At 37.6% G+C, this 16,767-nt stretch overlaps 1 long non-coding RNA gene across 2 annotated transcripts in view; it reads left to right on the top strand.

The window, feature by feature from the left end:
- The window catches only part of LOC118152924 (uncharacterized), a 96,910-nt gene extending 80,415 nt beyond the window's left edge, over positions 1-16,495 (top strand). For both annotated transcript variants that reach the window (XR_004741963.3, XR_008479818.2), the window contains one exon: positions 10,965-16,495. This is a non-coding gene — a long non-coding RNA (uncharacterized LOC118152924). The remainder of the gene's footprint in view (positions 1-10,964) is intronic.
- Positions 16,496-16,767: the final 272 nt, after the last annotated feature.

The following is a 16,767-nucleotide window of genomic DNA, read 5'->3' as shown; positions in this document are numbered from 1 at the left end:
TTATGAAATCAGGTAAAAATATTTGTGAGCCTCAGTTCTTATAAGTACCAATTGGTCAAGTGGAGAGGTTGGAAGAGGTCTTCCCTCATTTGGTGCCCATCCCAGCAACCTGGAGCACGTGCCAAAAGGCGCCTCCCAGTGTTGCCCAAAAGGCCCATGTTTGATCCTTTAAAAGATGCCCAAGACAGACCCATCCACAGAAATTAGGTTTATTGACCTTTCCTTTGTCTCTTCTCTTCATTTCCTCCTGTCTTCTTATTGAAATCTCATGATAGCCCTCAGACTGTGGTTGTGATCTTAACCCTAATTCAGCTCTTGGCCTCACTCTGTTCTAATATCCAGAAACCAATTCTGGCCTTCCCGCATTACTCCACCTCTTGCTTCCTAGACAGGACTTGATATTCATCTCTGGCTTCCCAGCCAAGGACCAGTTTGCTCCAAGTTTTAGTCTTATTAACTCAGCATGTGACAGGCTCCCTGTGCTAGGGACATCTCTGTTTTCTTATTTTTCTTTGTTTTTTCACCTCCAATGATAGTTAATGGGTGGGGTACTCATAATAGGATTCTCCTCTTTGTTTTTTCTTCCCCCTTTTAAAAATGTTTCTTCTCAGAAACAGGAAATAGAATGGTGGTGATCGAGGGTTGCAGCGAGGAAGAAAAAAGGAGTTGTTGTTTAGTGAGTATGGAGTTCAGACTTGTAGGATCTGGAGACCTACAGAACTATAGTTGACCCTTGAACAACATGGAGGTTAGGGATGCCAACTTCCCCTCCCCACTTCGTGCAGTTGAAAATCCACATATGACTCTCCAAAAACTTCTTAACTACTGTCCAAAAACTTAACTACTAATAGCCTACTGTTGACTGCAAGCCTTACTGATAACACAAACAGCCAGCTAACACAAATTTTGCATGTTATATGTACTATATACTGTATTCTTACAATAAAAGGTAGAGACAGAAACTATTAAGAAAGTCATAAGAAAGAGAACTTTCTATTAAGAAAATCATAAGAAAGAGAACTTTCTATTAAGAAAATCATAAGAAAGAGAACTTTCTAAGAAAATCATAAGAGAATATTTGCTATTAATTGGAAGTGGGTCATCCTAAAGGTGTCATCCTCATCATCTTCATGTTGAGCAGGTAAAGTAGGAGGAGGAAGAAGAAAGGTTGATCTTGTTGTCTTGAGAATGGTAGAGGCAGAAAAGGTGAGGGAGGTGAAAGGAGAGACAGGAGAGGCAATTACATTGGTGTAACTTTCATTGAAAAAAACTCATGTGTAAGTGAACCCACACAGTTCAAACTTGTGTTGTTCAAGGGCAAATTATATATTCACAACAGTGTGAATATACTTAACTCTGCTGAACTGTATAGTTAGAAATATTTGAATTTTATGTTGTGTGCATTTTTTATCATAATGTTCTTTAAAAAGATATTTAAGGATGTTTTCTTCTGGAGCTCTGCTCTTTATGCTTTTGGGTGTTGAATTGGGCACCAAATTTAATCAAATGCTTATTCACCTGGATTATTTTAGAAATAAAACCTACCTCATGGACCTATCTTTGGGATTTCCCAAATCATTATTTCTTACTTTACAAGCTTGATCCCCAAAATATGGAAGTATACATTCCATGAATAATAGTTAAGCATCAACTAAACACTGCTAAACACTGGCAGAAATTCAAAGATGAATTGCACACAAACCATTACTTAGCAAAATTTATACTCTTAAAAAATAATAGCAACAATAGAGCTGCCATTTATTATGATTACTCTGTGCCAGGAACTAAACTATATGCCTTGTAAAAATTATTTTAAAAACTCTTTTAACAGCCAAATCAGGTAGGTAATTTTTTTCCAATTCCACAGTCTTTTAGTAGAGATGATCTATACCTACTTGGAAAGCAAAAATGGAATCAAGCTCTATTGAAAATGAGAATAATGTATATTAATAACTGTGTGCCAAGTAGAACGCTGAGAAATCTTACAGATGACAGTTTATCTCCATTTTACGGATAAGAAAATTGAGGCTCAGCCAGGTTAAGAGAATTGCCAAAGGCCACTTAGCTAATAAGACACAGAGATGGAATATGAAACTGGCTGATCCTCAAGGCTACATGAATCTTTCTGCCACACCATGAGGAGATAAGAGAAGAAGTGACTTACCTCTAGCTGGAGTTGGTGAAGAAAGAAAAGTAATCTGAAAAAAAGAGAAAATATAAGCAAAGAAGCAGAATGAGGAATGTAGAATTTGTGTATGGTAAACAAGCGGTCAGCTGGTTGGAATCTTCCAGGCAAGAAGCAGAGCAATAGATCAGACTGAAAAGCCACACTAAAGCCTGGGCCTGCAGGAGCCTGATGTTAGTCTAAGGGGCTTAGACTTCAATATCTACATGGTAAAGAACCATTAAGATTTTGCAAGCAGAGAAACTACAAGACCAAAACTTGTCCTTTAGGTATGTTCATCTAGCAAAAGTATCTTAAATGAACTGGGGAAGGGTTAAGAGATTGTGGGAAAAAAATAGCTAAACTTCTTCTTCTCCTTAATTCTATCTCCTTTTAGGTTAGCATTGGCCTTGACTTTGAAAACATGTCCTCAACAAAATCTAGGATTGAATCGTGCATTTGCCTGAAACTGTTTGTTTTTAAGTAAATTAAATATAATTTCTTTTACCTTTCCCCCTAAAAGTCTGTAGGTTTAAAACATAATTTGAAATCCCTTTTCCAGAGAGCAATCCAATTTGGCTTTTATTGTTTCTAGTCGGATATTATATGATTTTATTTTTTATTGAAAGCCTTTAGAATGGCTCACAGATGTTGAAGCTAAAATAGATCCTCCTGGAACTGTTTGGTTTGAGAAAATCTCTGTTGCCATGGATTAAATTAATAGGAGATCTCTTGTTTGAAATTTAGGAATATTTTCACCTTTAGGAAACAATCTTCTCTTAAATTTATATAAGGTCATCATGGGGAAAAGTTGTATTTGGAATGTTAATCGGGGGTCCACATCATTGCACTTAAAGTTGAGCTATGGCTGTGTTCATATTAGAGACCATTTCTCCCAAGAGAAAAGAGATCAACAACCAGGCTATTTTTTTTTTTTAAGATAGAGTCTCACTCAGTTGCCTAGGCTGGAGTGTAGCAGCGCCATCTCAGCTCATGGCAAACTCTGCCTCCCGGGTTCAAGAATTCTTTTGCCTCAGTCTCCTGAGTAGCTGGGATTACAGGTACCCACCACCACACCTAGCTAAGTTTTGTATTTTTAGTAGAGATGGGTTTTCGCCATGTTGGCCAGGCTGGTCTTGAACTCCAGACCTCAGGTGATCAGCCTGCATCGGCCTCCCAAAGTGCTGGGATTACAGGTGTGAGCCACTGCGCCTGGCCTAATATTTTTATAAATTAAGAAATTTGTGTTCCTACTTGGTCAGCTATACTGGAGAAATATAGTTATTTAAAAAATCTATGGCTTAGATTATAGATTTGGCTATGGTGAAACTTAACAGACAATTCACAATTGGAAATAACTGGACAAAATATTATCTATTTTAAATATCAATTAAACATTAGCTGAGCCCCACACAAACTGACATTGGAAGTAGGCGACACCCAAAATAAACTCCTTGGTCATCTCTTTCTCTCATTCCCCTTAGTGAGCTTGCCACTAAGCTCAAGTCTTTATTGTCACCCACCTATGAGAGACTTACACATCTACCTCACCAATTCTGGCACATTCTTAAGACCCAAATCGACAATATTCTATTATGAATCTTCCCATGAGGCACTTGACACTCAAGATATCCAAACCAAATTTACCATTTTATCCACAGCACTATTGCTCCTGTATCTTGTACCCAAAGCAGGCTCTCCACATCAACAATTTCTGGATTATATTCCAGGAACACTCTCCCGCAAAAATTAAATTATAAAAGAGATTTATGGTCAAATAAGTCTGGGAAATTTTACATAACACACTTGTTTGGATATTTCCAATGAAAATTAAACTTCTAAAGGCTCCTTGATCTCCTGCAGTAGAAAGCATGTTTATTTTGTTTATCCCAGTATTTTATTTGATGTTCATCCCTTCTTGCATCACACCAATTAACATTCTGAAAAACTAGTGTTTGCAAAAGATACTTTTAGACAACCACTGTAGAACATTTTTACTCCTTCTATCCCCTAGCCACTAATAAAATTCATCTCCTTGTGTAGCTGGACCTAAGAGCATGTCTAGAGTCTGGCTGCCTGAATTCCCTTCCTGACTTCACTTACCAGGCATGAGATGTGAGCAAGTTATACAATCTCTCCACTCAGGTTTTAGATCTTTCAAATGGTTTCTTCTTCTTAAAGGATAGTAAGGTTACATGAAGTAATTCATGGAACACACTTAAAACAGTGCCTGAAACATAGCACCTGCTTAATAAACGTTGTTTTATTACTATTATTGTTACCTCTCAACTGTCTCTCAAACATGTGCTATTTCCTAATGTCTTTGATACTTCCATAGTTTAGGTATTCATCATTTCTTTTTGGAATCATGAATAATAGAAATTTCCAGTTAGTTTGGTTCTTTATAAATTTATCAAATGTTTTCTTGTATATTATCCAATTAACCTAATAAGTAATTTCTTCTAATCACAGACTCTCTACTTTGCAAGTCATTCACCACACTGCCATTGAATTCTTTTAAACACAAATCCAATGATGCCATTTCTATGCTTAAAAACCCTTAGTGATCCTCCATGTGTATGTAACAAGGAAAGTAGCAACTCTATGTCATGGTAGACACACCCCTGACTTCACACTTCGCCACACAGTTTTATAATCTGACCACACGTTGAGTTTAAAATAAACAATAACTTTGAGATCACTGGCCTTGACTGTTTTATGTTGCCTTGAATACCCTTCCTTCCTTCTTCTACTTGTTAGAAATCCTATTTGTTCCTTAAGATTTGCTTAAAATGTAATCTACTCTATGACGTATTTCTCAATTCTATATTGCTCATTCTTTTCTTGATTCTATAGTGTATATATATAACTCATATAATATTTATGCCACATCACACAGAATTAATTATCCAGAGACTCTTATCTATGTAAAGTGTGAGCTAATGAGAGGAAATGTATTCTTTGTTCTTTCATACTTTACAAACCAAACACAACATCCTTACAAATATTAGGTGCCCATATAAATATTTATTGACTAAATTTGCCTATGTAGAAAGCTTCTTACTGTTCATTAGTGTATATCACATCTTAAGCAAATATTACACCGTGAAGAGTCATTTGGTTGCTAATTCTCTTCTTGCCAAAAGTTTCTACTCTTTACAAAAGAAATAAAAATGGGATTCCTTTAATAGGGATGTGAGCCAGTATCTTTAAGGAAAAACAAAGTCACATGGAACTTTTGCAAAACACGCCTACAACACACACCTGTGTCCACCAACCTACCCAGGATTCTGACTTCTTAGGATATTACCATGTTTTCCTTGGGATTCTCTTGGAATAAATATAAAGGCCAATTAATATACTGGTGCATCTTATATCTTCATTTTTCCGATGAAGACTTCCTGGTTGGCTCTCGGAAAGGTGATTTAATCTATAGTCTCACTCCCTAATCTAAGTTCACTTTCAGGTCAGATGTCCCCAGTTTGTTTCTGATTCAATGATCTCATCTCCTTTAACGGATCTACTCAGCCTTCAAAGGACTGCTACTAAAAAATCACACTGGCTACTTAACTACTCCAGAGGAAATTTTCCAGCTCTGAAGTACAGTATTCCCTCTGTGTATTATTCTCCACACCTTCTTCCCTGGCTCTTGATTGGTTTTGGAAATACTGGCTAGGAGTAGGAGGAATAACTCTCTCCTAAACCTTCCATTTTCCTACAAGTGCATTTAATTAATGTTTCCCAAAGAAGTTTAAATGCTTGTCCTGAAAGCACATTTTCGATGTTTTTCTTACTTTATGACTGCCACAGGACTTATGGATCAGATTGAATTAGGAGACATCTATGGGGCATAAAAAGCTCAGGGCCAGTGTTGTCCATCACATTCTTTTTGTTTATCCTAACCTTTACCAAGTGACATTTATTATCCGCTATCGAATGTGCTGGACTTCTTAGCCATTACTGCTTCCCATGACTTGGATAGTTGGATTCCATCTTGTTGGTTAATAATAAACTATTGTCTATCCCTGTTACACCTCTGCCAAGAACTTTTTTCCAGAAATTACTTTATAGTTATTATCTAATCTTTATAAAACCATGGAGGAAGTTTTCCCATCTAACAGACGGTAAATGATTAAGTAGCAGACAGTTAAAGAGCAAGGTGACATGGCAATTAAGTGATAACTAATACTGAGTGTTCCCAATGTTAACTTTCCATAGTTTAATCTGCAAACCTCACAATATTATCTGAGTTTTATGTAGAATGGCCTCACTTTCCATACAAATCATTAATTGGCATTTTTTAAAAAATGAAAAGATGCATAGGAATGTGTGGAAGAGTGTTAAAAAGTAGTCTTTCGAGAGTTATGTGCTGATTTCATTATTGTTGTTCACCAAATCTGGCTGGGATTCACATATTTATTGAAACAATCACTTGATTACAAAAGCAGTTACAACCACAGGAATAATTATAAACATAAAGTTATTATGACATTAATTAGAAATTTTGTAAATTACCAACATTATTTTGAAGGTCCTATTTTACCTCTTCTAAGTTAAGAAATGTTTTAAAAATATTTTCCTATGATATGTTTGTATTCATTTCAGTAGTATACTCTATCTTTTATTAATAAGAATAATTTGTTATTGAGTAGCAATTAGATGGAAGAAGTGAGAAAAAGGCCCGATCTTGGGATATTTTTATATTTCTGATAGCTATTAATCATGTTAATACTTTGTGCATAAGTAATAAGTGCATAGGTAGCAAGCACTCAAATTTTTTACTTTTTAAGTAAATTTTATCGGATTCAACATAATTTTTTCTAAAAGCTGAAAGAGCCTAAAATTACCTTGCATTTTAGAGTTTATAATAATTCCATTCCTTCACATTCTGCAAGTATTTGTAAACTTTGAATACTTGATTAGATATTGGAGCATACACTCACTAGAATGTGAGTCCCACAGTAGAATGTAGCCCCCATGGACAAAGGGATTTGGTCATTCCTGATGGATATGCAGTTTCTAAAAACATGCCTAGACAATAGTAGATGCTCAACAAATATTTGCTCTCTGGAGGGAGGCAAGGACACAAAGGTGAATATAATTCTTTATCTGGCTTTTAGGGTGTCTGAGGACTTTGGAGATGGATCTACTATTGCTATTTAAGAGCAAACCAATTTTCGAAATAAATATTTCAAACCAACAAAATTTTGGTGTATGCAGTTTTCTGATAATCATGCACATGATTTGATTATGTAAGCATACATGATGAAGATAGGAAAAGGTTCTGTCTTTTCAGATGCATTTTCACTCCTTGTCAATCTTGTGACTCTGGAGCTTCCCACTCAGCATGGCAAACAGCCGCAGTACAATAAGGTCATTCATTGCTCATCTCTGACTGTCAATAGCTTTTTTTTTTTTTTAAGGAAGACTCACTGTGAGGAAAATAGATTTGAAAGTCAGACATTGGCAAGAAAGATAAACTTTTCTAAACTTTCTTAGCTCCTGCATATCATAACAACAGCTAGCCTGGCTGACCTGACTACAGCATGTGCTGTGACCTCTGCTCACCAAGAACCCTGTTCTCTTCTTTTTTCTGGATCCACAGAGAAGCTCTATTCTCAGCCTCCCTTGAGGTCAGGTGTGACCCTGTAGCTGAGTTCTAGTCAATGGTATGTAAGTTGAAACACTATGTACCACTCTCAGGCCATGTTCAAAAATATGCAACATCTGTTCCTGCCTTTTTCCACATGTCTGGGATGAAGGAAACCCCTGGGATGACATTTGAAGTTACAGGTTGAGTCCCTGAATGACTACATGGAGCTAAATTAAAAATATGGCAGCTTATTTTCCAAGATGGCTGCCATCAGTTCCTTTCTTACCATTCCCCATCAGAAGATGGAGTCTACTCCTCCCCTCCCTTTAAATTTAGACTGACTACATTGACCATTGACCTCATTGTTCAATAAATAAAATACCATTGTGACGTTGTACCATTGTAACGCTGCCTTATTAAAACTTGCAACTAGGCTTCTTGGAACTGAGGCACTCTACTATTAGGAAGTCTAAGGAGCCCTGTTAAGAGGCTCCTGGAGACCAGTATCAACTTGCCCACCATATGGGTAAGTCGTCCTGGAAGGACATCCTCCAGTCCCAGTTGAGCTTCCCCAGCTGAGATCACGTAGAGCAAAGAAGAACTGTGCAGCAGAGCCTTTTCTGAATACTAAATTCACAAAATTCCGAAATACAATAAAATAAGTATTATTTTGAGCTGCTAAGTTTGGGGTAATTTATTATGTATTGATAGAAAACTGAAACACTACCTTACCTCCCTCCTAAGATTACTCTGGAATGTATAAGTGTTTAAGAAATAATCTAGTATTTTGAGCCTAGATGTTTAGGTGTAATTGTCATTACAGAAAGAAGGAGAGGTATGCATTTCTTTTCTAGTACAAGTATTGTGAGAAGAGAAAAGTGCAAGAAGAAAGAGTGAGATGCAAACTGTCCCGGCCTTTCCTCTCTGGACTGAAGTTCAAGAGGTGATGAAAAGCACTTGAAATACACTGAGGAAAACAAGAGGGCAGGAGAGCTTCTGCCAAACTTCCCATTAGGATCTGAGAGGAAATCCCCTCATAGACTGTCTTGCAACCTTGGGGCACAGCGTAGTATTGCCTGTAAGAAGAGGGTTAGCACACACGCACCGCAGCAATGAGTCATAAGTGAAATTTACAGAGCCCTGGAGTTCTCCTGTGTCCTTGGAGTGGGCTGGCACACAGTTGGCTGAGAGTTGGGATGAAGAACTTTGGTTGCAGTGGCCCTGGTGGGGCAAAGAGTTGCTAATGTCATGAGCTGGAGACTTGGCAAGGACAAATTTGGAATCACAACCATATCCATAAAGCAGGTAAAAGGAATCACATCTTGCTAGAAGGTGATGAGGCACTGTCAAGCTGAGAAACCAGCCCACAAGTTACACGAGCACCAGACCCCAGCAGCAGACACCCAGACTATGCAGGGACATGAGGCCAGGACTAGTGAGGCAACATTTGTCTCTGTTCCAGACAGAGCCCAGAGCAACTGAGGACCCAGGCTCCCCTCTGCCACCACAAGGTTGCTGGAGCCACACTTCCTTCTTTGTCCCAACACTGTCCTTAAGAAGAGCAGGAGAGAGAAGGTCAGAAAAAAAAAAGTCAATGCATTCATCCACATGAGACTGAGAATTTTTCTAAAGAGACTTTAAGTTATTTGATCTGAAAACACTGAATTGAGCTGTGTTATTATGTCACTATCTAGCGTTGTGGGGACTTAGGAGGGAAATCAGATCCATTAAAGGAAAAAATAAAGAGATTCCATTTTTTTCCCTACACATTGGAGTATAGTTCGAGTATATTTGTGACCCCACTGAAAATATTAGGTTGTGCAAAAGCAATTGTGATTTTTGTCATTAAAAAATCCCAATTACTTTTGTACGAACCTAATACATATTCATTTTTACTTTTGAAATAAGCAAGTCAAACCATGAGCATCAGAATTATATCTATGACATGGCAGACACTAAACCTCTTTCAAGCTCAGGCCACTGAGGTTTTCTGTAGACTCTGCTGCCTCCTATCCCATATTCTATATTTATTATCCTCCTTGTGACTTAGACCTCAGATGTAAACCTTGAACCTAGTTTTGGGATCTAGCTATAACTGTAATAGGGAAGGGAGATAAAGAGTAAATGGTGCTTTCAAAGTATTTACCACAAAACACACACACACACACACAGAGTCACATAAATCTGAACAGCAAATATTTTCTATGTGTTTACACACACAGAGGCAAACACTACAGAGTACACGTGTGCGGGTGCACAAAGTTGTTTCATAAGATGTAAAGAATTTATTTTGCATACCTGTCCTGTGGAATGATGGGTACCTGGAAATTTCTGTCAGGCCTAGGGTACTTGTTGTTCCTGTGCCCTATGGAGGAATGTCTGAAGAGGATCGTGATTTGTTTGCCAAATACTCACCTGGCGTCCAACACTTCTAGGAGGAAGTGAAGGGCTCTACACTGCCTTGCCCTTGCTGGGACACCTTTGGGGAATCTAAAAGCTCACCCTGAGCTGAAAGAGTTGAGGATCTATGATTTGCCAATGAGCCTATGGAATGAGTGTTAAAGAGCTGTTAAAAGTGTGGTATCTTGCAGTTCCAACTCACTTGATAGGACTTGTAGACTTTCTGTCTAAAAATTACATGGTCCTGGTGGGTTCAGCAGAGTAAGAATGACTGTTTATGTGGGGCTGGAACAAAGAGGTTTCCCCCAGTTCTTGGCTGTATGAGGAAGTGAGAAACCGTGGCAACCATACAGAAGACTTGGCTACAGGGAAGCATTATTACTAACCATTACTTGAAGGAGCCCACATGGAAGGGAGCAGCGATCCCAGGTGCTGTAAGGGGGCATTAGTGAAGCCACTAAGGAGAGTCACAAAAAGGCGCCCCCTACAGAGGGTTCTTCCCTACAGTTCTCTTTGAGTGAATTCCTCTTAATAAAAAGAAAGTCAATCCACATTTTCTACTTAACATCAGTAGGGAGGAGAAGGGAAGTTTCTTATCAAAAAAGTAGTGGAGACAGATGCTTAGAAACTCCAAATTGGAGTTTCTGTCAACACAGAGACTCTGCCCACAGCTTCACAGCCTTGGGAGTGAACTTAAGAAAGAGCGTTATGGAAATATAAGGGGCTGAGTGGTAAATAACTGCTCTTGCAACCTTATACTAAAGTCAACAGAACTTTAGTTGATTGCCCTTTTCTTCTCCATTTGAGGTACAAACTGGAAAACTGTTGAGTTTGGAGGGCTTACATTGAACAAATTGCTTCCATCTGTGAAAAGATGTAACATTACCCCTCCTGGGAGAAGCAGGCACCCCAATCTTTTAAGACGCCTCAACAATCATGGAAAAAGAGACAAGGATATAAGAGAAGCATGTTCAGGTACTTGGTTGGGTCTTGCTGTATTTCTTAGGTTTAAAAGGGTATGAAATTTATCTGCTAGAAGTATTCTCTGTGTCTCTGATCTTTGATCTTAGGTATACCCATAGCTCTTCAATTACACTGAATTACACTCTCTAATTTATCCATTTGCTATTCTTCCTTATAAACATTTTAAGCATAAGCCATTTAGGCCCCCAAATTCATCAGATACCTGTTTTTCCAATGCTAATTCACTTACAACTCTCTAAGAAGATGGTATCTCCATACTAAGCACAGTTAGATTTTTGTTACTTGATAAGCAGTCAAACCATGTGGCAAGTCTGTCTCAACCTATTTTTTTTTTTTTGCATTTCATATTTTTTGATCCAGTAGATAAGTTTTAGAATGACAAGTTGACTCAAGGAATCTAGGAACAAGAGCAAGGTGACTTTTGGAGTGTTTTCATCTCAGAGTAAGCAAAGAATCAAAATCAGACCTGGAAGACTTCTCTATTTCTGTTTCAGCAGATTTTTTATCAAACACATCCCTATCCATATTTTTTTATGAAGAATAAAGAAACTGGAAACAGCAGCTCTTTTGGAGTATGATGCTTGGATTTGTTGAGTGGCTGGATTCTATGATTATATTGGTTCTTAAGCTCCAGAGGACAGTGACCTTCAGAGTCCATTGCCGAAGGCAAATGTTCTCTAGAAGGGTCCTTTAAAAAAGGACCAAGCAAGCAGATTCAGTCATTTTTTATGCAACTTCCTTTTGACCTTTCCCTTGGCAAACACATCAGCAAATTGCATGTGGAATGGAAATGTGCTTGATCTGGTCAAATGACTTCTGTTGATATTTACTTCTCAATGTTCAAGGGAGAAATTGAGAGTATTGTTTTATTTATTCTGATTACATATGGTAACAAGACTATATAATATGATTGTACACTAGAGAAGAACAGGTTTGATAGCTAACTAGAAAGGCACTTTCAGGATCCACTGAAAACAAAAAGAGGCTCTCTGACCCAGATAGGAAAAGTAGAAAAACAGAGGGCAGAAATATGGAGAATGATTGTGAAAAGACTTGTTTTCTTGCACTCTGGGAACTTTACAGACTTTGGTCTTTTGTGGGAAGTAGACTACACAGGCAAGAGCAATCTATGCCTTCCTAAAAGATAGGAGATGAAGCTACCACTGGATTAAAATGACAACACAGAAGGACCAGAACCAGTAAAGAAAAGCGAGCTGACAAAATGGGAGCTTAAAGAAGATTCCCAGCCACTTTTAAGACTTAGTGAATGCTGTTTGATCTTAGGAAACTAAGGTCATGTGCTTGTTTGAAAAAACAAATGAAGTATCTTTGAGAAGAGTGACTACATTTTACAGATGGATTTCTCAGGAATTCCCAGTTTCTGTATGTAAGCCTGTCCATGAGTGTGGATGGATCAAAAAGAGATGGATGACTAATGAGAGTACGTGCATCAAAAAAGAGATGAGTGACAGAAATAGTCAGCAAAGCAGCATTTTAAATAAACTGATTTATTTGCTATAAAATTTATTGATTCCCTATTATTTGCTCATTAAAAGCATTTGGGACTCAAAACAAATCTGCCCTTTCAGGTAGTTTATATTCTTATGGGGAAAGAGAGACAATTGACCACAGTAAATAAAACATATAATATATAAGTTGATGAGAAGTGCTATGGAGAAAAGCAAAGAAGTTAGAAAAGTTCTCACTGATAAAATTATATTTGAGAGCAGACTTGAAGGAGGTGAAGGAACAAAGCCTGGGATAAAAGGAGGTAAAATATTTGAGGCAGACAAAAGAAGAAGCATAAAGACCCCGAGGTAGGGAAAGGCTTGGCACATTCAAACATCTTCAGAGTAAAATAGGTGAGATAAGATGCAGAAGAAGTGATATTTTAAAAAGATACTTAGGAATCATATTATGAAGGATCTTGTAGGTGATGTATGTCAGTTATCTATTTCTTCATCACAAACTACCCTCAAGCCTACTGGCAATAATAGCCATTTATTTTGCTAACAAATCTGCAATTTAAGCAGGGATTGGTGGAAAAAGCTTATCTTTGCTCCATATGGCATCGCATGGGGCAGCTTGACTAGGGGCTGGGGCATCCACGTAAATAATAGCTTAGTCACATCCTGGCAAGGTAGTACTGGCTGTAATCTGTGATCTTGGCCAGAACTATGGGTTGTAGACCTCATTTCTTCTCGTTATTATCTTTCTCTGGGTATCTTCGGCTTCCTTACAGATTGGTGGCTAGTTTCCAAGTGTGAGCTTCCCAAGGGAGCAAGGAGGAAATGAATGGCCCTTGTGACCTAGCCTTGGAAGTCACAGAGCATCACCTTCTATATACTCTACTGATCAAGTCAGCCTAAAGGTCTGTTCAGGTTCAGTGGGGAGACACATAGACCCCATTTCTTGATGAGGAAATGATGAAGCTCGATATGGGGCAAAAGATATTATGTGGCTATCTTTGGAAAATACAATCTGTCACACCACAATAACAGCTTTGGAATTTACTCTGAGTGAAATGGGAGCCCATTGTAGTGTTGTCAGCAAAGGAATGACTTAAATTTTCAATAGATCGTTCAGTCTTTTTTGTTGAAAATAGACTGTATTGAGCAAGGGTTGAAATAGGTTGAACAGTAAATAGGCTATTGTTATAATGAGGTGAGATGTGAAAATGACTTGGACCAGAGTTGTAACAGAGGAGATGGTGAGGAGTAGGAGACTTTGAATATATTTTGAAGGTAGAGCCAACAGGATTTGTTGAGATATTACGAGCGGGGTGTGTGAGAAAGAGAGGAGTCATGCATAAATCCTTGATGTCCCTTCAGAGAGTATGTCCCCTCTCTGCTATAAATGACTAGTTTTTATTAGATGCTATCACCATAAAAAATTCAAAAATGAACGAAATACCAAAACAAAACCTGTTCGAATGCAGCAGAAAGTTCCCAGTGCAGCCAGGATTTGGGGATGCAAGACGTCAAAGGGCAGGGAAACTCGTGAAAGTGAGCCCAACATCTCATACTATTTTTTCCTTTGAGTCATTTGCCAGTTTATGAATGGGGCATGTCTGAAAGCTCAGAAGCTGAGCAGAAATATGAGGCTAACTGGCCAAGAAGCTGGTCAAAGTTGACAGTAATCTCAAGGGGTTAAAGAGACAAAAACCGGAATTCAAGGCTATAAACGTAGCCAAGAGTAGAGGGAGCAAGATCCCAGACAGCAGGAACGTGCAAAAAAAGGTACTCCAAAAAAGTGAGCTAAACATTTGGTGATCCTTTTCCTTTTATGAAGACAGTTTACAAAAGGCCTAGAGGCTGAGAAGAAAAAGACAAAAGTGACTGAAAGGCTAAGAAGTTAAGCAGGACTTTTAAAAGTCTCATAATATTTATGAAGTCCAGAGGTTGCTAAGGATGAGAGACCTTAATAAACATCCTAGATTTGCAGTAAATACCTGACAGGGCTATAGCTAGGAGTAAAAGAAAACCTGAAACAAATTAGCATTCACAAAATTGACAACTCAGCATAGAATCACCTTGATACCAGGCTAAGTTAGGACGATCTGCTTCTATTCTAACTGCCTGCCAGAAGCAGAAATGCATTCTCCACATATCATGCAGAACCTCCACAATTTTTCATAAACAATATTTATAATGTAAGCAATAGTTGTCAGGTCCAGGTATACTAAAGGACAGGAGTAAGAAAAAAAACAGACGATACAAATAGACCTACAGGTAATCAACATTAAATTGATGAAAATAGACTTTAAAACAACTGGGTTTAGTGCATTCAAGATAATTGATGATAAAGTAAAAATTTCAGCAGAAGACTGAAAGCCATTAAAAAATAGAAATTCTGGAATTAAAATACAACAAATTGAATTTAAAAACTTAAAAGATATATTTAATAGAATACTAAATAGAGATAAAGAGGAATTAATGAACTAAAAGACAAATAAGAGAAAAATGACCAGAGAGAGAGAATATAGCAAAGAATGTAAAGACATATACATGGTCAAAAGGTCTAAACTGTATGTTATTAGATTCCTAGGAGGAGAAGAATGAGAAAAAGAAATATTGTATCAAAAATAATGGCATTAAGTTTCTAAAACTGATGAAAACCCTCAAGCCACTGATTCACGAAGCACTATGAATTCAAAAGGAACATAAAGAAAACTACACTGAGTCTTAACAGTAAAACTACTGAAATAAAACAACAAGAAAATATTGAAAAAAAAATAGCTGGAGATAAAGAAAACAATAGCTAGAAATAAGTTACCTCAGACAATAAAATTATATCTGATTCTTCAGTAGAAACAATGTAAGCCAGAAGACAATGGAATGACATCTTTGCTAAAACAAAATAACTGCCTACCTAGAATTCTATACTTAGGGAAAATACTCTTTAAAAATAACAAAAGTTGGCCAGGTATGGTGGCTTGCACCTGTAATCCCAGCACTTTGGGAGGTTGAGGCAAGTGGATCACTTGAGGTCAGGAGTTCGAGATCAGCCTGACCAACATGGTGAAACCCCATTTCTACTAAAAAATAAAAATACAAAATTAGACAGACAAGGTGGCACATGCCCAGAATCCCAGCTACTTGGGAAGCTGAGGCAGGAGAATCACTTGAACCCAGGAGGTGGAGGTTGCAGTGAACCAAGATCACACCATTGTACTCCAGCCTGGGCAAGAAGAACAAAACTCCATCCCTCCAAATGAATAAAGAAATTAATTTTTTTTAATTAAAAAAAAAGGAGTAAACAAGTGGCCAAGAAATACATGAAAACATGTTCAACATTTCTAATCATCAGATAAATGCAAATTAAAACCATAGTGAGATACCATGTTACACCAGTCAGAATAACTATTAAAAAGTCAAAAGACAACAGGTGCTGATGTGGATGCAGAGAAAAGGGAACACTTATACACTGTTGTAAATTAGTTCAACCTCTGGAAAACAGCATGGAGATTTCTCAAAGAAATAAAAATAGAACTGTCACTCAGCTCAGCAATTCCATTACTGGTTATCTACACAAAGAAAGAGAAATCATATTTAAAACAAGACACCTGCACTTGTGTGTTCATTGCAGCAGTATTCACAACAGCAGCCATGGGACTAACCTAAGTGTCCCCCATTGGTTGACTGGATAAAGAAAACGTGGTATGTACACCATAGAATACCACAAAGCTATAAAAAAAGAATGAAATCATGTCTTTTGCATCAAGATGGTTGTAGCTGGAGGCCATTATCCTAAGTGAATCAACATAGAAACAGAAAACCAAATACTGCACGTTTTCACTTATAAATGGGAGCTAAACAATGGGTACACAAAGCCAAAAAGATGAAAATAATAGACACTAGGGACTCCAAAAGTGGGGAGGGTGGGAGGAGTGTGGGGATGGAAAGTTTACCTATTGGTACAATGTTCACTATTTGAGTGATGGGTACACTAGAAACCCAGAGCCCACCAGTATGCAGTATACTCATGTAGCAAACATGCGCATATACCCCTGCGCCCGGATCTAAAATAAAACTTAAATATATATATAGATACAAAAGAAATATCCACCAGTAAAGTTATATTTATTTATATTTGTATAAATGATATATGAGAGTGCTTTGTTGTG

The sequence above is a fragment of the Callithrix jacchus genome, chromosome 1 (assembly GCF_049354715.1).
Source record: "Callithrix jacchus isolate 240 chromosome 1, calJac240_pri, whole genome shotgun sequence".
In the NCBI taxonomy this organism is placed as follows: domain Eukaryota; kingdom Metazoa; phylum Chordata; class Mammalia; order Primates; family Cebidae; genus Callithrix; species Callithrix jacchus.
This window is presented reverse-complemented; position numbering and strand designations above follow the sequence as displayed.